Source organism: Anomaloglossus baeobatrachus, chromosome 2 (genome assembly GCF_048569485.1).
Source record: "Anomaloglossus baeobatrachus isolate aAnoBae1 chromosome 2, aAnoBae1.hap1, whole genome shotgun sequence".
In the NCBI taxonomy this organism is placed as follows: Eukaryota; Metazoa; Chordata; class Amphibia; order Anura; family Aromobatidae; genus Anomaloglossus; species Anomaloglossus baeobatrachus.
The window spans coordinates 635,611,268-635,632,443 of record NC_134354.1 but is presented as its reverse complement, the minus strand read 5'-3'; the positions used below and the strand labels follow the sequence as shown (position 1 = coordinate 635,632,443).

Below are 21,176 nucleotides of genomic sequence, written 5' to 3'. Positions count from 1 at the left end.
TGTTCCACAGGAACATCGGTGGAGGGATCAAGCTGCAACAGGGGACGGTCCCTAGAAACCGGAGGAGTGCAAAATTATCTCCAAACAGTAAAAACCGAGGCCCAGGGAAAGTTGTAGACTCCCCGGGCCACAGCCCACAGCAGAACCTCTAGAAAGGGGATAATCATCCGACAGGTGACCCCCCAGCCTGGAGGCTGTAGTGGAGGCCGAGCAGGTTCATCCTAAAAGAGCTAGGCTTAGGAAGACAGCTGAAGACAGAGACACCTTAGAGAGAAGGGTACCGGTTTTTACTCCAAGAATCACCCAGAAACGGCGGAGGTCCCCGATAGTGGGTTCCAGTCGTCTGAGGGCACCAGTGTGCGCATACCAGGACGTGTGAGTAAAGAACTTGAAACTGCACCCTTGGTGTGGCCTCTGTTATTCCGTCTGCATAGACTTCCACTACACCATAGACTCTCACGAGCACCAACTGTGCCCCGGGGCATTGCTCCACCTGTGGGGAGCAGTACCATCATTGCTGCCATATCATCACCCCGGAGGCCTTACACAGCAGCGGCGGCTTAATAGCCGCATACCACAGGTGGCGTCACGAACACAAACTTTATTCAAACCCTAAGTCACCCACCAGGGCCACGGAGTTGGGCCCCGCCACCACTGACTACCCCCGGACTAGTCCGGCCCGGCACCGGGTGTCCCATAGCCCTGGGGTGGGCGAGTCATGAGCGCAGCCTAAAGCCCCTGTCACACACAGAGATAAATCTGCGGCAGATCTGTGGTTGCAGTGAAATGTGGACAATCAGTGCCAGGTTTGTGGCTGTGTACAAATGGAACAATATGTCCATGATTTCACTGCAACCACAGATCTGCCAAAGATTGATCTTTGTGTGTGACGGGGCCTTAAGGCTATGATCCCACGGGAGATTAAACCTGCGGATTTATCTGCAGAAAATCCGCAGATTTTCTGGATTTTCCAGATAAATCCGCAGTTTTCAGCATGTACAGACACTCCCCCCATGTTATCCTATGGGACATGGGGAGTGCTGTGTCCATGCTGTGGATACGTGCGGCTGCGGAACATGCTGTGGATGTCCCGCAGCCGCACGTAATTGCATGTCAATTATTTCTGCAAAATTACCTGTGGAAATCCCAGCCCTCCACTATGGAGATAGAGGCCGGGACTTCCGCAGGTAAGCTGCATGAATGTCCGCAGGTTTACAGCAGCTATTTCGCTGTACTACCGCAGCTAAAAATAGCATGCGGATTGCGGCGAGCAGCTGCGGGAAACCTGCGGACGTATCTGCGGATATATCCGCATGTACAAAGTCCCGGGGGCACATAGCCATCTGACCAATCATGGCTCACCTAAAGAACCCATTTACATTAAAGCATGGTTAACAGAAACTGACTTACTATCTTATGTCTACAGAAGATATGTCTATAGAGGATATGCCAACTCTTCCCCTGCTAACAGATGGCGATGGGGGGAGGGTAGGGAAAGGGTTAGACATGTTTGATCATAACATGCCCTATCCTTTGTTCTCACTGTAGAGAAGCCACAACAAAAAGAGGATTTTTTCTCTCCCAATCGGGAACAAAAGCTTGCAAGTGTATGGCACTCAGATAAAATGGCTGAATAAAATCGGTACTAGTAGATATCGAAGGTGCATCAGCCACATTCACAGCACATTTAAACTTCTAAAGGAAGATTTGTGAGGAAAACCAAGAATATTGCCTTCTGAACACCCTTCACCTCCAAGCTTTTACCTCAGTTTCACCATAATCATGAACTGTGGGCTTAAAAGTCAGTCACAGGGTTGACATAAGCGGTTTACAGACACCTCTGGTCGCAGCTTATCTCCTGTAGAATAAACTGAGCATGTTGAAATGGATTCCGGAGAACCCCTTTAAATCATTTGCTTTTTATTGATGATGCACCTCAAGATGCTGCATGAGGCCTAGTGACTAGGCCTCATGTGATGGCATGACGTCACAGGGCCTAGTAAACGCCACTGCCACCCAGTATGCCAGGCCGAAGAGGTTAAGATTGTCCTGAACACTGAACCAGGCAATGCAAATTTTTTGGGGTGAATTCTAGTAAACAATGATCTTTGAGAATATAATTTCAATGGTCATATACAGCAGCTTAAAAAAAAAAAACCTGGAATTAAAGGGAATCTGCCAGCAGGTTTTTGTTACCTCATCTGAGAACAGCATGATATAGAGACAGAGACCCTGATTCCAGTGATGTGTCACTTACTGAGCTGTTTGCTGTCATCTTGATAAAATCAATGTTTTCTCTGCTGCAGATCCATACAGAGCTCATTAATATACTGGACTACCTGGCAGCATGTCAAGTAGTCCTCTAATGATAATCTCCTCCTGATTAATCATTCATTTTATCAAATCTTCACTAAGCAGCCCAGTAAATGACACATCACTGGAATCAAGAGCTCTGCCCCTACATTTTGCTGCTCTCAGATTAGGTGGCAAAAACCTGCTGACAGATTCCCTTTAAAGGGAACCTGTCAGCAGATTTGGAGCCTATAAACTGCGGCCCCCCACCAGTGAGCCCTTATATACAGCATTCTAACATGCTGTATACAAGAGCCCAGGCTGCTGTGTTGAACGTAAAAATGACTTTATAATGCTTACCTAAACGGTTGCTGCGGTGGAGTTGGGTCAGATGGGAGTCTCCGTTCTGCGGTGCCGTCGCGTCCTCTTATAGCCTCCTCCTGAGCAGGGCAGATCAAAGTATTGTAGTTCGCCTGCGCAGGACCTCAATGCCGGTGAGTGTGGATGGTGTAGGACGCGTCATGCACACAGGCTTCAGAAGAAGGACAAAGATGGCCGAAAGAGGAGGCGCTGGCACCGGAGACACCCATATGATCCAACTCCACTGCAGCGACCGTTTAGGTAAGTATTATAAAGTGATTTTTACGTTCTACACAGCGACCTGGGCTCTCATATACAGTATGTTAGAAGGCTGTATATAAGAGCCCACTGGTGGGGGCTGCAGCTTGTAGGGGCCAAATCTGGTGACAGGTTCCCTTTAAAGTACTCCACTCAACAAATAAGGCAGTTTTACACATTAGAAAATTACATCTATGCGTCATATGCAGCAAGTGCAGATTTGTGACAAAATTTGCAACATTTTCTTTGCGAAAAACTTAAAGAATCGGTCAGACAACATTCACACATTGAGTATTTGGTGGTTTTTACCTCAGTATTTGTAGGCCAAAAGCAGAAGTGGGTGAAAAATAAGAAGTGGTGCCCGTGTTTCTATGATACTTTTCCTGATTGTTCCACTCCTAATTTTGGCTAACAAAATACTCATGTGAAACACTGACCAAATACTGAACAAGTGAACATGGCCCACGCTGTCGGCCACCTGGTACAGCTCTCTGCTTCTGTTTTCATTAGTCATACAGCGAATCCATTATGCACATGAATTCCATTTGTCTGTTCCATTAGATTTGCAAATAGAAATGAGAAGTTACCCATACTATGGGGCTAATAATAAAGAAAATGCCAGTGCCTTACATTATTTCAATATTATGCAACATTTTTATTAGGAACCTGTCAGCAAATCTGCAGTCATTAAAAGGAACTTCTCAGTAGGATCAACCCCCCTAAGCCATCTACGTAGGTCATAGAAAGTTGAATAACCTGATACCTTGTCATCTCTGATCCGAGGTCTTATTCCAGAGAAATCTACATTTTTCTTAATATGTAAATGCACTGTTAGGCTCTATGGGCACAGATCTCACAAAGAATCTGTCTCCAGAGTTTATTTTAAATTAAAGAGCGGCGTTATGAGTACGAGACATGTAATGGCTGATAGTCTGCTCTCCTGATCTACATGTCTCACACTGGCAACGCCCCCTTTAATTTAAAATAAGATGTATGAGCACAGATCTCCCTGAGAATCTGCCTCCAGTTTATTTTAAATTATAGGGAGCGTTACCAGTGTGAGACATGTATATCAGGAGAGCAGACTGTCAGTTATTACATGTCTCACACTGCTAACGCCGCGCTTTAATTTAAAAAACTATGGAGGCAGATTTTCATGGAGATCTGTGCACATAGATCTTAACAGCTGATTTACATATTAAGAAAGGTGTAGATTTATCTGGAAGAAGGCATCAGATCACAAATATCAAGATATCATTTTATTCAACTCTCTATGACCTACAAATGCCCATGTGGATGACTTAGGAGGGTCAAACTTACTGATAGGATCTTGTAGGATTCATTAACATCCTGCTCTGTACAGCTAGCTTCACATGACAGAACGACAATGAAGGCAGAGTGGGCCTGTTAACAAGGTGGTGACTGTGACTAGTCACCGATGCAACACTACGCAGATAACCACAGAGTGTTTTGGAATGCCATTTTATAATTTTTCCATCCTTGTAATAGCTGTAATTTCAGGATTGGAAAATGATGCTTGGACGTCTCAGGCTTTGTGTCCCCAACAGTAGAATAGAGAGCAAAAGGAAAGGAATATCAGGCACCAACAACCTAGAGGTTTTCCTCTTGGGGTCCCCCCCAAAAACACAAGTCGGCTGGGGACTATGTGCCTCAGATGACTAGTGTGATGCAGGTCACCGGTGGCCTCTCCCCATCCTGATCCCCTTGATTGACAGATCTCTCCTTATGCGTGTGCATAGAAAGTGACTTGTCAGTCAAGGGGATCGAGGCGGGGAAAAGCCGCTAGGGACTTTCTTGGGACTTTTGAAGCTCTCCAATGTTTTAGAGTAAAACATACAAGTCTGATTCTATATCAGATTCATGCAGCTCTTCAATAAATCCTGTAGTATTATAGCAGCATCCTAAAGTCATATTGCGGTCTAAGAAAGTTCTCATCTATCTAGTATGTGATAACTCACATCACTGGGACCACCGACCACCTATTCCCTGCATACAAAGGTGCCAGAAGAAGAATGGAATGGCAGGTCGTCCATGCTCCACGAGTCTATTACTCCATTCAAAGCCTATGGCACCAAAGACAGTCAGGCAGTTGAAAGGAGCGCAGGGTGCACATGCCCCTTATCATCCCATCCTGGCTGAAGTAAGGAGAACAGGGGAAAAGTCCCCCAATCTGACATTTGGTAGGTTTCCAATTAGCATGCTTAGACCAGAATATCCCTTTAAATAACCACAACTTTGCAGACAGGATCCCTTTAATTTAATATAAAACACTAAATAACACAGCAGCTGTGAACAGTGGATGTACAGAGGATACCTGTGTGATATGTATAATGTATGGCATCGATTCACCTACATAACAATAACCTACTGCTCTAACTCCGCAGAATTAAAGGGGTTCTCCAGTTTCCTCACTGCTAAAGCGATCCATGTGGACCAATGCCAGGAGGGAACAAGCCGGGAGAGTGGCTGGAGACCCTGGGTGGCTCTTGTTGGACATGGGTCTTTTTTATCCCTACTATGTAATCCTAGAAGAGACTTTCACAAAGTTTCTTATACAACAAACAGCACACACAGAATGGGCAGTATAGAATAACCAGCATGGCATGCGGCACAGGAGCCTGTACTTACAGCGCGGCACTCAGGTGACAGGAGCCGGGGCAGACACGCGGGGATCCCGGGGTCACTCACTGCCCCCTCCCTGTGCCCCCCTCCTGTGCTGGGCGACCTCCTGCTCGGCTGCAGCCGGCTGCCCATTGCCCAGGCAGGGAGACCGGCATGGAAATCTGATGCCCCTTTGTTTGCGCACAGCACACAGCCTCGCTCGCATTCTCTCTGCCAGGTTCTTCCTTCTCCCGGCCGGGGGAGGAGGGCCAGTGACGTCAGCGCAGAGCTCCATTGACGTCAGTGGAATCCCTGTATCTGCATCAATGAGCTAAATATAGCCGCCCAGAAGAAAGGACCAAAATAACTCTCATGCCTTTGTGTCACAAGCTCCAGCAGTTCTTCCACAGACAACAATGGGGGGCAGCTTGTATTTATAGGCTCATCCTGCACAAGGAGAGCTAATTACAGACGCCTAATGCATGCCAAGTCCTCAAGACGTCAGCTCACATAATACAGAATCTCCTGTGACTTCTGCTGCTGGAGTTTAGAGATATGGCTCTTACCAGGCTAGAAATGGTTAAAAGGATTGTATAATAAATACTATGTATCACTAGAAACAGAAAGGACACATAAAAGTCTCTGTGCACAGGCCTGTGTAGTCCAGTACCCCGGCAGCACAGGCACAGAACACTATATGGGCCTATACAGTCTACACTCATCACCATGCACAATGCCACCTGCTCTGGAGATGGAAATGGGCCGCCTGAACAGGTTGCACCAATGATATGTCATTCCACTGCCTTGAAGGGGTTGTCCACTGCTAAACAGGTTATTTAGAATTCATTTTTAATTGCCCATAGGATTACATGCATAGAAAATAATAAACCCACTAATACAGTACAGACCAAAAGTTTGGACACACCTTCTCATCTCTAGAACAACTATTAAGAGGAGACTTTGTGCAGCAGGCCTTCATGGTAAAATAGCTGCTAGGAAACCACTGCTAAGGACAGGCAACAAGCAGAAGAGACTTGTTTGGGCTAAAGAACACAAGGAATGGACATTGGACCAGTGGAAATCTGTGCTTTGGTCTGATGAGTCCAAATTTGAGATCTTTGGATCCAACCACCATTTCTTTGTAGAGAAGGTGAACGGATGGACTCTACATGGCTGGTTCCCACCGTGAAGCATGGAGGAGGAGGTGTGATGGTGTGGGAGTGCTTTGCTGGTGACACTGTTGGGGATTTATTCAAAATTGAAGGCATACTGAACCAACATGGCTACCACAGCATCTTGCAGCGGCATGCTATTCCATCCGGTTTGCGTTTAGTTGGACCATCATTTATTTTTCAACAGGACAATGACCCCAAACACACCTCCAGGCTGTGTAAGGGCTATTTAACTAAGAAGGAGAGTGATGGGGTGCTATGCCAGATGACCTGGTCTCCACAGTCACCAGACCTGAACCCAGTCGAGATGGTTTGGGGTGAGCTGGACCGCAGAGTGAAGGCAAAAGGGCCAACAAGTGCTAAGCATCTCTGGGAACTCCTTCAAGACTGTTGGAAAACCATTTCCGGTGACTACCTCTTGAAGTTCATCAAGAGAATGCCAAGAGTGTGCAAAGTAGTAATGAAAGGAAAAGGTGGCTACTTTGAAGAACCTAGAATGTAAGACATATTTTCTGTTGTTTCACACTTTTTTAAGTATTTCATTCCACTTGTTTTAAATCATAGTTTTGATGTCTTCAATGTGAATCTACAATTTTCAGAGTCATGAAAATAAAGAAAACTCATTGAATGAGAAGGTGTGTCCAAACGTTTGGCCTGTACTGTATATACACCACATAGGAGACACTGTGGCCGATGTATATACACCACATAGGAGACGCTGTGGCCATGTATATACATCATATAGGAGACACTGTGGCCGATGTATATACACCACATGGGAGATGCTGTGGCCAGTGTTTATACACTACATAGGAGACACTGTGGCTATCTATATACACCACATAGGAGATGCTGTGGCCGGTAAATATACACCACATAGTAGACTCTGGGCTCAGTGTATATGCATCACATGGCTGGGGCTGGTGTATATTCATCCCATAGGAGACTCTAGGGACGGTGAAACACTTCATAGGAGATGCTGGGGCTGGTGTATGTGCACCACATAGTAAATGCCTGGGGTCGTTTATATACACTATATAGGTGACATTGTGGCCGGCGTATAAACACCATATACCCCAATCAGATTCAGCACGAGATGCTGCCCACCCGGTGTCCCGATCATAGCTTGTGTGCACGCTCACACACGATGGCATCCTGATCATAGCGTCTGTGCGCACTTGCACACTGCAGCGTCCCAATGAGATACACACTGTAACTAACAAGGATAATTAAAGGGCTGGCAGCCATAAAACCAGGGCCAGCAGCCTTCTATTTGTGTTAACACTGCAGCCTATCAGTGGGTCAGATTACCAATCAAGGCCTGAGTGTAAGGGTACCTTCTCACTTAGCGATGCAGCAGCGATCCGACCAGCGATCTGACCTGGTCAGGATCGCTGCTGCATCGCTACATGGTCGCTGGTGAGCTGTTAAACAGGCAGATCTCACCAGCGACCAGTGAACAGCCCCCAGCCAGCAGCGACGTGCAAGCGACGCTGCGCTTGCACGGAGCCGCCGTCTGGAAGCTGCGGAGACTGGTAACTAAGGTAAACATCGGGTATGGTTACCCGATGTTTACATTAGTTACCAGCGCACACCGCTTAGCTGTGTGTGCAGAGAGCAGGGAGCCGCGCACACTGAGCGCTGGCTCCTTGCTCTCCTAGCTGCTGTACACATCGGGTTAATTAACCCGATGTGTAATGCAGCTACATGTGCAGAGAGCAGAGAGCAGGGAGCCGCGCACACTGCTTAGCGCTGGCTCCTTGCTCTCCTAGCTGCTGTACACATCGGGTTAATTAACCCGATGTGTACAGCAGCTACATGTGAAGAGAGCCGGAGCCGGCAGCACAGGCAGCGTGAGAGCTGCGGAGGCTGGTAACTAAGGTAAATATCGGGTAACCACCTTGGTTACCCGATGTTTATCTTGGTTACAAGCTTACCTCAGCTGTCAGACGCCGGCTCCTGCTCCCTGCTCGCTTCATTTGTCGCTCTCTCGCTGTCACACACAGCGATCTGTGTGTCACAGTGGGAGAGCGCCTTTGAAGAAAACGAACCAGGGCTGTGTGTAACGAGCAGCGATCTCGCAGCAGGGGCCAGATCGCTGCTCAGTGTCACACACAACGAGATCGCTAATGAGGTCACTGCTGCGTCACAAAAAGCGTGACTCAGCAGCGATCTCGGCAGCGACCTCGCTGTGTGTGAAGCACCCCTAACTATTGTGTGTGCAAGGATTGCAATGGTATATGGGTACTGGAGCCTATGGAGGTGGGGGATGGGCAAACATCTATTTGTCCCATATGAAAAGCCTAATGTTATTAAAGACACATAATAATTGGGAGGCACTCTTGGAGATTTCACATTGGGGTCCACAATCATCTATATACACCACTTCTCAGAACTGCTGCCTTTAATTTACCCACATGGGACACCAGTGTTGGACACAGACAGAAAAAGGCCCCTGTGCAAGAAAAATATATGGGCTGTTTAAGGTCCAATAGCTCATCATAATACACAAATCCAATTTATAGGGCCCCTGTGCACTAAACAGGTTGCACCAATGACATGTTGCCCATGGGTCATGTGACTGCAGTTAGAACGTACAGCCCCCTGTAAATTATAGTCATCCTGGAATTCTCTGACCATATGCTGGGTAACAGAGAAGTATGTTCACCTCTTTATGGATTAAGGCCCCGTCACACTAAGCAACATCGCTAGCAACATCGCTGCTAACGAACAACTTTTGTGACGTTGCTAGCGATGTTGCTGTGTGTGACATCCAGCAACAACCTGGCCCCTGCTGTGAGGTCGTTGGTTGTTGCTGAATGTCCTGGGCCATTTTTTAGTTGTTGCTGTCCCGCTGTGCAGCACAGATCGCTGTGTGTGACAGCGAGACAGCAACAACTAAATGTGCAGGCAGCAGGAGACGGCTTCTGCGGACGCTGGTAACCAATGTAAACATCGGGTAACCAAGAAGCCCTGTCCTTGGTTACCCGATATTTACCTTTGTTACCAGCCTCCGCTGCTCTCACTGTCAGTGCCGGATCCTGCTCTGTGCACATGTAGCTGCAGGACACATCGGGTTAATTAACCCGATGTGTGCTGTAGCTAGGAGAGCAGGGAGCCAGCGCTAAGCATTGTGCGCTGCTCCCTGCTCTGTGCACATTTAGCTGCAGCACACATCGGGTAATTAACCCGATGTGTGCTGTAACTAGGAGAGCAGGGAGCCAGCGCTCAGTGTGCGCTGCTCTCTGCACGTGTAGCTGCGTGCACTGGTAACCAAGGTAAATATCGGGTTGGTTACCCGATATTTACCTTAGTTACCAAGCGCAGCATCTTCCACGCGGCGCTGGGGGCTGGTCACTGGTTGCTGGTGAGCTCACCAGCAACTCGTGTAGCGACGCTCCAGCGATCCCTGCCAGGTCAGGTTGCTGGTGGGATCGCTGGAGCGTCGCAGTGTGACATCTCACCAGCAACCTCCTAGCAACTTACCAGCGATCCCTATCGTTGTTGGGATCGCTGGTAAGTTGCTTAGTGTGACTGGACCTTTAGGAGCAACTGACTCCCGCACATCTCCTCAAGACCGGTATCAACAAGGATTAGACTATCTAGGACTGGTTTGTTTCTATTAAGGCACATTGTCTGCACAGCTCTTGTAGAAACAAAATCATAGATTTTAATCTTTAAAACTCATTGTAAAGTTGCTTAATTTTTCAGTGTCACACTGTGTGTGGCTCAAAACTCTCCGAGTGTCAGAACTACTTCGGATGTGTGTCGCCCAGGGATAGGGGGTACTCAGAGCCGGGCCAATGGGGTCGCTTCTAGAGGTATCACGGTGGCGTGACCCGGTCTGTGATCCCAGGCTCCACAACAAAAGGGGAATATGTAAAGGGGATTGTCTGTGACGCCACCCGTGGGTTGCGGTGATGAGATGGTGGCACCGCCGCTGCCTCTGGGGACCGTGTCCGGGACTGATGGAGCGGGGCAGCAAGGTGGGATCCCCTCCACGGGTAGGGGAGTTGTAGTCCCGGGGCCCAATTGGGAGTTGTGGTGGCAGGGATTGCAGGGAGCAGGAAACTCACAGTTCGGTTGTCCTGGTGCTGGATGAGGCTGTTTTCATGTGTAGGGTCAGGAACCCCAGAGTCCAGTACTTAACGAGAAATTGACGGTGTCCGTAGGCCTTTGGTACGGTGGTGTTCGGATCCCACACCCGGTCCACTACAGGTGCCCCTGAGCCTACTGTCCACTTCAGCTCCAAGACTCAGCTTTCTCCTTTCTCCACTTCCCCAGCAGCCTAGGAGCCACAACCCCTGACTGCTCTCCTCTCCTTCTCCTTCCACTGACTGAATCAACTCCTCCCCTCCTACTCTTTTTGTTACACTGGGGGGAAGAGGTGTGGCTGCTTTACTGTACCAGTGTGGGATCAGGTGGTACCAAGGAGGTTTAACTCTTTCTGTGACTACCTGGTTTTGCCAGGGCGTCACATACCCCCTTGGTTAAACACAGACCATCCGCAGGCTGTCCAGACACTGACGGGTTTTTATTTTTCAGGAAAACTGCAAAAAGAATAAACATGTAATGCATATAAAACATAAAACATCTCATCCCCCTAAGGGGAGGCACATCACTTTAAACGTTGCTAAACTGTCCTTCTCGCCAGTCCATAAAACAACATTTTTATAACTGCTGTCGCTCCCAGTACGGGACACGGGTTCCATGCTCCGACTCCTGCTCAGGAGCCAGGCCCACTCAGGTGCCCTCAGCGCCGGCTACAACCGGCCTCGCTCAGTGGCCTGCTCCTTCTCTCGGCAGGTGCACTCCCGCTGCTCCACAGCCGGGATGGGGTATTTGGGAGTGGCTGGCGCTGCAGCTGGGGGAAATTTCAGGACGGGTGCTGCCGTCGTTGCGGCCGGGCGGACTGCTGGGGCCGACGTCATATCTGCTGAGGCCGGGCGGACTGCCGGAGCCGATGTCATCCCCGTTGCGGCCATGCTCGGGGCCGGGTGAGATGTCATTGGGGTTGCAGCCTGGCTCGGTGCCGGACTGGATGTCATCGGGGTTGCAGCCTGCTGTGATATCTTGCCGCTCTTGTGTCCAGGAACGGAATTTTGCAGAGTCCTGGCGTCCCTGCACTTTACAGTTCCAGTTACATGCAACTGCTTCTCTGCCTGCCCCCCTTGGTCTTTTACGAGCATTCCTTCAACGAGCTTCAACTTTGCGCCATTTTCGGGGAAGAAGAAGATGGTGCCGTTGTTCTGGCACCAAAAATGGCTGGCAAGATGGCGGCAGGTCAAGATTTTTCAAACAGTTCACGGATTACAAGGCGCACGTCATCCAGGTGACGGATGGGGTAAGAATCCTGTTCGTGACGCCAAATTGTGTCACCCAGGGATAGTGGGTACTCAGAGCCGGGCCAATGGAGTCGCTTCTAGAGGTATCACGGTAGCGTGACCCGGTCTATGATCCCAGGCTCCACAACAAAAGGGGAATATGTAAAGGGGATTGTCTGTGACGCCACCGGTAGGTTGCGGTGATGAGATGGTGGCACCGCCGCTGCCTCTGGGGACCATGCCCGGGACTGATGGAGTGGGGCAGCAAGGTGGGATCCTCTCCACGGGTAGGGGAGTTGTAGTCTCGGGGCCCAATTGGGAGTTGTGGTAGTCACAGGGATTGCAGGGAGCAGGAAACTAACAGTTTGGTTGTCCTGGTGTTGGATGAGGCTGTTTTCATGTATAGGGTCAGGAAGTACAGAGTCCAGTACTTAACGAGAAATTGCTGGTGCCTTTGGTATGGTGGCGTTCGGATCCCACACCCGGTCCACGACAGGTGCCCCTGAGCCTACTCTCTACTTCAGCTCCAAGACTCGGCTTTCTCCTTTCTGCACTTCCCCAGCAGCCCAGGAGCCACAACCCCTGACTGCTCTCCTCTCCTCCTTCGCGGCTGCTTCACTGTACCAGTGTGGGATCAGGTGGTACCAAGGAGGTTTAACTCTTTCTGTGACTACCTGGTTTTGCCAGGGCATCACAGATGCAGGCACACAGCAGAGTCAGACACTTCACTTGTCGACCAGCTGTGCTCTTGTTAGTAATCGGGCTTGCAGGAGTTAATTTCTGCTAGCCTGTGGATTGCTGCTTGAGTCACATGTTGGAGGAGACCTATCACAGTCGCCTCTGCCCTTTTTAAGATGGTGGAGCCTGTTCTCCCATGCTGATAGCTTTTGCGATCCCTTTGTGTTTTGATATCCAGTTGCTAGTAAACTTCTGTGTGCTGTTTGGTGACTTGAGGAAATACTCTTGTTGTCTTATTATTCCCCCCTTCCTTTAATTTCCTCCTGATCACGTATTGTCTATACCTCTGTGAGTGTTTGCTGTGAGTTTTGATTTTTCCCCAGTTTATTTGTGTGGGATTAATCACTCCTGTCCTGACCCTCTCCTGAGTGGAGGTAGGGGGGCCCATAGACCAGGTTGTTCCGGAGCTGGGGTTAGGAATGCGGTCCAAACATCGTCACCTTTGGACATATCTTTAGAATCAGGGTCAGCCAGGGTTCCCCTAGCCTCCAGGTCAAGTTAGGCTCCCCTGTTCCTAGTGATCCCGTCACACCCCGTGACAGTAAGGGGCAATGAGACAATGAAAAAATTCATAGTGGACGATTTATCAAAGTTTTTTTTCTCCAGAAACTGATGTAAAACACTTTGAAAAGTCACTTTTTTTTTTTTGCACAGAAATGCTGCGAGTTTTGAAGTCTTCACGAAAGTTTGAAGTAAATGTGCCAAAATGGGTGGAGCAGGGGAGAAACCAGGAGGGACAGGGTGTGGTTACACCCGACCATCAGGGAGCCTGCATTTCTTACTCCAGAAATGACTGGAGTAACATTTCAGGCTAGGAGCACGCCATTGAGAATATGCACTAAATGAATTAAGTGGCATACTCCTCTTAATGAATTCAGCGTATTGTACTCCATCAAGCCCTTCATTAACACTGGTGGGCTAAACACCTAAATTAATCACCCCCAAAAGTATAACACTGATGTTTGAAGGAAGGCAAAAATATTATTACTCCTGGAGCTAAATCTCTTTTTACCGGATCCGGAAACTACTTTTTAGATTGAACGCCTTTTATAATCTCTTTTTACATAGTAATATTTGCGCTAACATGGAGACCCCAGATCCTGCTCTATGACGCATTTCAAACATAAACTTTCCTCTGTGTTGTGTGCTTTTCTTCATAAACACTCGGCAAGTTCCAGTGGTTTTACTGTTTACATTGCACAGTATGACTCACTCCTCAAGGTTCTGTGCTGGCTCGGGGAATTCTTAGCACTGGACATTTATTTCAAGGATTCAGCTGCTTGTTGAAAATTGTGTGTTCTGGGACGTAGCATAGAAAACATTTACAAAAGAAAAGTCAGTAAAATCATAATTAAAAAATGTTACATGTTTATTCTTAAAGTGACCATATACTGCTTTATTTGGTATGCAAAAGTGTGCAGTGGGTGAGCAGACCCCCTGCAAAAGGGAGCATAGTTAACCCGGAAATGTTATTAATAAAAATGTTTTATTTGTATGTGCATGTGTATTGTGTTAGGGTACCCCTAGTGGCCGGGTGGGACGGCTGTCACCACAGTGGGGAGGAGGAGCCGGCAGAGACAAGGGGAGGAGAGAGCAAGGGTGTGAGGAAAAGATTAGATCAAGGGAGCAGTCGTCTCGGGGACAGGAGCGGAGCAGCAGAGCCGGGGCAGAGTGTGGGAGCTGGAAATCAGGGAAGCCGGTGAGAAAAGGAGCGGGCGGAACCTCATAGTGTGAAGCAGTCCGGTGTGGGTCCGGGCTGTGGGTAGCCAGACGTGGGAGCCGGGCGAAGTGGAGTAGTCAGGCACATCCCCACTGGAGGGGACGCAAGGACAGGCTTCCCCCAGCTAAGAAAGCGTATCATCACCTTTATTGCTTTGTTTGGGACTTTGTGAAGAATAAAAGAATGTTTGTTCATTGCATCGAACCCTGCCTGAAGAGTGTTTGTGCGCCGGATAACATCTGCATCACCACCACACTCTGCCCCACCAAGTCATCTCCTGTCCCCATAGTGACGGTGGAACCAGGGGTAAGCCTGATTGCAAGGGCCACGACTACAAGGCCAGAGGCACCCCTGGCACCCCGTTACATGTGGCGTAGTCGGCAGGATGCGATTCCCCTGCCAGGAACCCAGGAGGCTGGAGATCGGGTCGTGCCTGAAGCACAGGATCCGGACCGTGATACAGGATTTCCAGTCCCGTGGTGGGAAGAGAACCTAGTACCCGTAGCGTTGGACCGGGTACAAGATGGCGGCAAGGAGGCCGTTATCTGTGAGGAAGAAAAGGCGCGGAAAATTGGCGCCGAAAGAAGAGCCTGGGGCTGGCCGGTGCCGAAGAGAAAGCATGGAGTACTCCGCCCAAAGAGGGGAGGCGCCAGCTCCAGGGCACGGAAGAAGAAAAAGAAGTACCTCAGCGGAGGAGTCAAGATGATGCGTGGGGCTGGGGGTGGAGTCTGTTTAAGAGCGGGAAACGAGGACCCGTCTCCACTCTACCCAGTCTCAGCATTGACACCGCCGCCGTTACCAGCAAGATTGTCAGGGGCAGCGACACCTTCACCACCGAGAGGAGCTGCAGCAGCTGCGCCTGTGGAGCCACCCTACGCCCCTGCGTCCTTCCAGAGGATCCGTCAGCAGCCGGGACAATCCCTGGGGGCATACATCCAGGCCCAAGCGGAGGAATGGAAGAGGGCCTGGCCCCCAGAGTAAGTCACCACTGCTGATCTGTTGTTTAAGTCCGGCGCCGTTTAGCCGGCAGAAGTTCTTTTAAAGTTTCACGGGACGAGCTCCCTTCTGTGTGTTTGTACGGGCAGTCGCCCCATCTAAGACCGGGAGCGCTGTTGAGCCTCCGGGCGCTAGTTGAAAGAAGGACCGGGAGCGCTGCAGAAACCGCCGGGCGCGGGACTGGTGGCCGTCCAGAGGAGGAGAACTGGGCACACTGGTGGCCGTCCAGAGGAGGAGAGCTGCGCACACTGGTGGCCGTCCAGAGGAGGAGTGCTGCGCGGGACTGGTGGCCGTCCAGAGGAGGAGAACTGGGCACACTGAAGGCCGTCCAGAGGAGGAGAGCTGCGCACACTGGTGGCCGTCCAGAGGAGGAGAGCTGCGCACACTGGTGGCCGTCCAGAGGAGGAGAACTGGGCACACTGGAGCCCTCTGTGTGGGTGCTGCGCCTATTGTGGACGGTATTGCAGACTTTACGTGCTTCTGTGTGTTTTAAGTAAGAGCCGTGCCGGGAGGCTCGGGTTTTAAGAGGGGAGGTATGCAGTGGGTGAGCAGACCCCCTGCAAAAGGGAGCATAGTTAACCCGGAAATGTTATTAATAAAAATGTTTTATTTGTATGTGCATGTGTATTGTGTTAGGGTACCCCTAGTGGCCGGGTGGGACGGCTGTCACCACAGTGGGGAGGAGGAGCCGGCAGAGACAAGGGGAGGAGAGAGCAAGGGTGTGAGGAAAAGATTAGATCAAGGGAGCAGTCATCTCGGGGACAGGAGCGGAGCAGCAGAGCCGGGGCAGAGTGTGGGAGCTGGAAATCAGGGAAGCCGGTGAGAAAAGGAGCGGGCGGAACCTCATAGTGTGAAGCAGTCCGGTGTGGGTCCGGGCTGTGGGTAGCCAGACGTGGGAGCCGGGCGAAGTGGAGTAGTCAGGCACATCCCCACTGGAGGGGACGCAAGGACAGGCTTCCCCCAGCTAAGAAAGCGTATCATCACCTTTATTGCTTTGTTTGGGACTTTGTGAAGAATAAAAGAATGTTTGTTCATTGCATCGAACCCTGCCTGAAGAGTGTTTGTGCGCCGGATAACATCTGCATCACCACCACACTCTGCCCCACCAAGTCATCTCCTGTCCCCATAGTGACGGTGGAACCAGGGGTAAGCCTGATTGCAAGGGCCACGACTACAAGGCCAGAGGCACCCCTGGCACCCCGTTACATGTGGCGTAGTCGGCAGGATGCGATTCCCCTGCCAGGAACCCAGGAGGCTGGAGATCGGGTCGTGCCTGAAGCACAGGATCCGGACCGTGATACAGGATTTCCAGTCCCGTGGTGGGAAGAGAACCTAGTACCCGTAGCGTTGGACCGGGTACAAGATGGCGGCAAGGAGGCCGTTATCTGTGAGGAAGAAAAGGCGCGGAAAATTGGCGCCGAAAGAAGAGCCTGGGGCTGGCCGGTGCCGAAGAGAAAGCATGGAGTACTCCGCCCAAAGAGGGGAGGCGCCAGCTCCAGGGCACGGAAGAAGAAAAAGAAGTACCTCAGCGGAGGAGTCAAGATGATGCGTGGGGCTGGGGGTGGAGTCTGTTTAAGAGCGGGAAACGAGGACCCGTCTCCACTCTACCCAGTCTCAGCATTGACACCGCCGCCGTTACCAGCAAGATTGTCAGGGGCAGCGACACCTTCACCACCGAGAGGAGCTGCAGCAGCTGCGCCTGTGGAGCCACCCTACGCCCCTGCGTCCTTCCAGAGGATCCGTCAGCAGCCGGGACAATCCCTGGGGGCATACATCCAGGCCCAAGCGGAGGAATGGAAGAGGGCCTGGCCCCCAGAGTAAGTCACCACTGCTGATCTGTTGTTTAAGTCCGGCGCCGTTTAGCCGGCAGAAGTTCTTTTAAAGTTTCACGGGACGAGCTCCCTTCTGTGTGTTTGTACGGGCAGTCGCCCCATCTAAGACCGGGAGCGCTGTTGAGCCTCCGGGCGCTAGTTGAAAGAAGGACCGGGAGCGCTGCAGAAACCGCCGGGCGCGGGACTGGTGGCCGTCCAGAGGAGGAGAACTGGGCACACTGGTGGCCGTCCAGAGGAGGAGAGCTGCGCACACTGGTGGCCGTCCAGAGGAGGAGTGCTGCGCGGGACTGGTGGCCGTCCAGAGGAGGAGAACTGGGCACACTGAAGGCCGTCCAGAGGAGGAGAGCTGCGCACACTGGTGGCCGTCCAGAGGAGGAGAGCTGCGCACACTGGTGGCCGTCCAGAGGAGGAGAACTGGGCACACTGGAGCCCTCTGTGTGGGTGCTGCGCCTATTGTGGACGGTATTGCAGACTTTACGTGCTTCTGTGTGTTTTAAGTAAGAGCCGTGCCGGGAGGCTCGGGTTTTAAGAGGGGAGGTATGCAGTGGGTGAGCAGACCCCCTGCAAAAGGGAGCATAGTTAACCCGGAAATGTTATTAATAAAAATGTTTTATTTGTATGTGCATGTGTATTGTGTTAGGGTACCCCTAGTGGCCGGGTGGGACGGCTGTCACCACAGTGGGGAGGAGGAGCCGGCAGAGACAAGGGGAGGAGAGAGCAAGGGTGTGAGGAAAAGATTAGATCAAGGGAGCAGTCGTCTCGGGGACAGGAGCGGAGCAGCAGAGCCGGGGCAGAGTGTGGGAGCTGGAAATCAGGGAAGCCGGTGAGAAAAGGAGCGGGCGGAACCTCATAGTGTGAAGCAGTCCGGTGTGGGTCCGGGCTGTGGGTAGCCAGAAGTGGGAGCCGGGCGAAGTGGAGTAGTCAGGCACATCCCCACTGGAGGGGACGCAAGGACAGGCTTCCCCCAGCTAAGAAAGCGTATCATCACCTTTATTGCTTTGTTTGGGACTTTGTGAAGAATAAAAGAATGTTTGTTCATTGCATCGAACCCTGCCTGAAGAGTGTTTGTGCGCCGGATAACATCTGCATCACCACCACACTCTGCCCCACCAAGTCATCTCCTGTCCCCATAGTGACGGTGGAACCAGGGGTAAGCCTGATTGCAAGGGCCACGACTACAAGGCCAGAGGCACCCCTGGCACCCCGTTACAAGTGCATTACAGTTCTATTGAGTCAAGTAAGGGGTACTTCTCACATAGCGAGATCGCTGCTGAGTCACGTTTTTTGTGACGCACCAGTGACCTCATTAGCGATCTCGCTGTGTGTGACACTGAGCAGCGATCTGGCCCCTGCTGTGAAATCGCTGCTCATTACACACACTGCTGGTTCATTTTTTGGACATTGCTCTCCCGCTGTGAAGCACACATCGCTGTGTTTGACAACGAGAGAGCAACGATCTGAATGTCCAGGGAGCAGGGAGCCTGCGTCTGGCAGCCTGCGGTAAGCTGTAACCAAGGTAAATATCGGGTAACCAAGCAAAGCCCTTTGCTTGGTTACCTGATATTTACCTTGGTTACTAGCATCCGCCGCTCTCAGGCTGTCAGTGCCGGCTCCCTGCTTCCTGCACACGTAGCCGGAGTACACATCGGGTAAATAAGCAAAGCGGTTTGCTTATTAACCTGATGTGTACTCTGGCTCAGAGTGCAGAGAGCCAGCGCTAAGCGGGTAAATATCGGGTAACCAAGCGCTTGGTTACCCGATATTTACCTTAGTTACCAAGCGCAGCATCGCTTCCACGCGTCGCTGCTGGCTGGGGGCTGGTCACTGGTCGCTGGTGAGATCTGCTTGATTCACAGCTCACCAGCGACCATGTAGTGACGCACCAGCGATCCTGACCAGGTCAGATCGTTGGTGGGATCGCTGGAGCGTCGCTAAAGTGTGACGGTACCCTAAGAAAGGCAATAACATCAGAGCAGATTGGGAGACAACAGCTGATAGTGATTGTTTTTGTTATCGCATTTTTTTATGGAGATCGTGGGGTTCTCTCGGCTCTCACTGCCAGGAGCAGTGCCCGCGCTGCTCCTGTTAGATTAACCCCCTAAATGATGCAATTAATGCGATTGCAGCATTCAGGAGGCAAGGAGAAGGATCGCTTACTTCTCCCTGACAATCGGGTCCCTATAATGCGATAACAGGGACCCAATTGTTGCCATGGCAACCCTGGGTCATCACCATGATGACCACGGGTTACTGAGCTGTGGAGAGCCTCACACACCATGCCGGATGCATGAAGCGAAGTGTGAGTGCTGCAAGTGCATCACTGACATAGTCCACTGCAGTGATCGAGCACGAGCTTGTTTTTCCTGCACCAAAAATCTCCAAGGAAACAATCTGTAACATGATGTGCACATCAAGTCAGGATTCTCATAGACTTTTCTGGATGCATTTTTCCTTGCAGTATTGATTAAAATCTGCAAGAAAAAACACATGAAAAACGCAGCAAAAACACAACGTGGGCACAAGGCCTTACAGTTATTGGATGGAATAAGGGTAACACCCTCAATGAAGTACCATGCTGTATATTCACTGCTTAATTTGTAAATGCTATTTTAGTTGTACAGGGTGGGCATTAGAAGCCAGAACCCATAACCCTGTTTACATTGTGTGATTTGTATAGAATAATGCTTCTTGGGCCTCATTTTCCAAAACTATTTTAAGAAAACCCTGTCTCTTTCCTCCATATCAACCACTCAGAGCTTAGCTTCCATTATCGTTCCTTACCAGCCAGTCGGTAATTATTGCAGAGAACAGTTGTGATGTGTGGCCAGTTGTCCAACATGGACAAACAATTGTGATTGTTAGGGGTGCTTCACACACAGCGAGCTCGCTGCCGAGATCGCTGCTGAGTCACGCTTTTTGTGACGCAGCAGTGACCTCATTAGCGATCTCGCTGTGTGTGACAATAAGCAGTGATCTGGCCCCTGCTGCGAGATCGCTTCTCGTTACACACAGCCCTGGTTCGTTTTCTTCAAAGGCGCTCTCCCACTGTGACACACAGATCGCTGTGTGTGACAGCGAGAGAGCGACAATTGAAGAGAGCAGGGAGCAGGAGCCGGCGTCTGACAGCTGAGGTAAGCTTGTAACCAAGATAAACATCGGGTAACCAAGGTGGTTACCCGATATTTACCTTAGTTACCAGCCTCCGCAGCTCTCACGCTGCCTGTGCTGCCGGCTCCGGCTCTCTGCACATGTAGCTGCTGTACACATCGGGTTAATTAACCCGATGTGTACAGCAGCTAGGAGAGCAAGGAGCCAGCGCTAAGCAGTGTGCGCGGCTCCTTGCTCTCTGCACATGTAGCTGCATTACACATCGGGTTAATTAACCCGATGTGTACTGTAGCTAGGAGAGCAAGGAGCCAGCGCTCAGTGTGCGCGGCTCCCTGCTCCCTGCACACACAGCTAAGCGGTGTGCGCTGGTAACTAATGTAAACATCGGGTAACCATACCCGATGTTTACCTTAGTTACCAGTCTCCGCAGCTTCCAGTCGGCGGCTCCGTGCAAGCGCAGCGTCGCTTGCACGTCGCTGCTGGCTGGGGGCTGTTCAGTGGTCGCTGGTGAGTTCTGCCTGTTTGACAGCTCACCAGCGACCATGTAGCGATGCAGCAGCGATCCTGACCAGGTCAGATCGCTGGTCGGATCGCTGCTGCATCGCTAAGTGTGAAGGTACCCTTAGGCCTATGTAGACACAGTCTCATTTACAGAGATACAGGATTGTTTACTTGTGACTTCCACAACCTCTCAGAGAAAAATCTGTATAATCAGCTTGTTGTAGAAGCAGGTTCATGGCCGATGCCAAATAGA

At 50.6% G+C, this 21,176-nt stretch overlaps 1 protein-coding gene across 1 annotated transcript in view; it reads right to left on the bottom strand.

Moving 5' to 3' along the window:
• NR4A1 (nuclear receptor subfamily 4 group A member 1) overlaps positions 1-5,740 on the bottom strand; it is a 71,181-nt gene extending 65,441 nt beyond the window's left edge. The window contains exon 1 of the mRNA XM_075336905.1: positions 5,560-5,740. The gene's annotated coding sequence lies outside the window, so the exon portion shown is untranslated. The remainder of the gene's footprint in view (positions 1-5,559) is intronic.
• Positions 5,741-21,176: the final 15,436 nt, after the last annotated feature.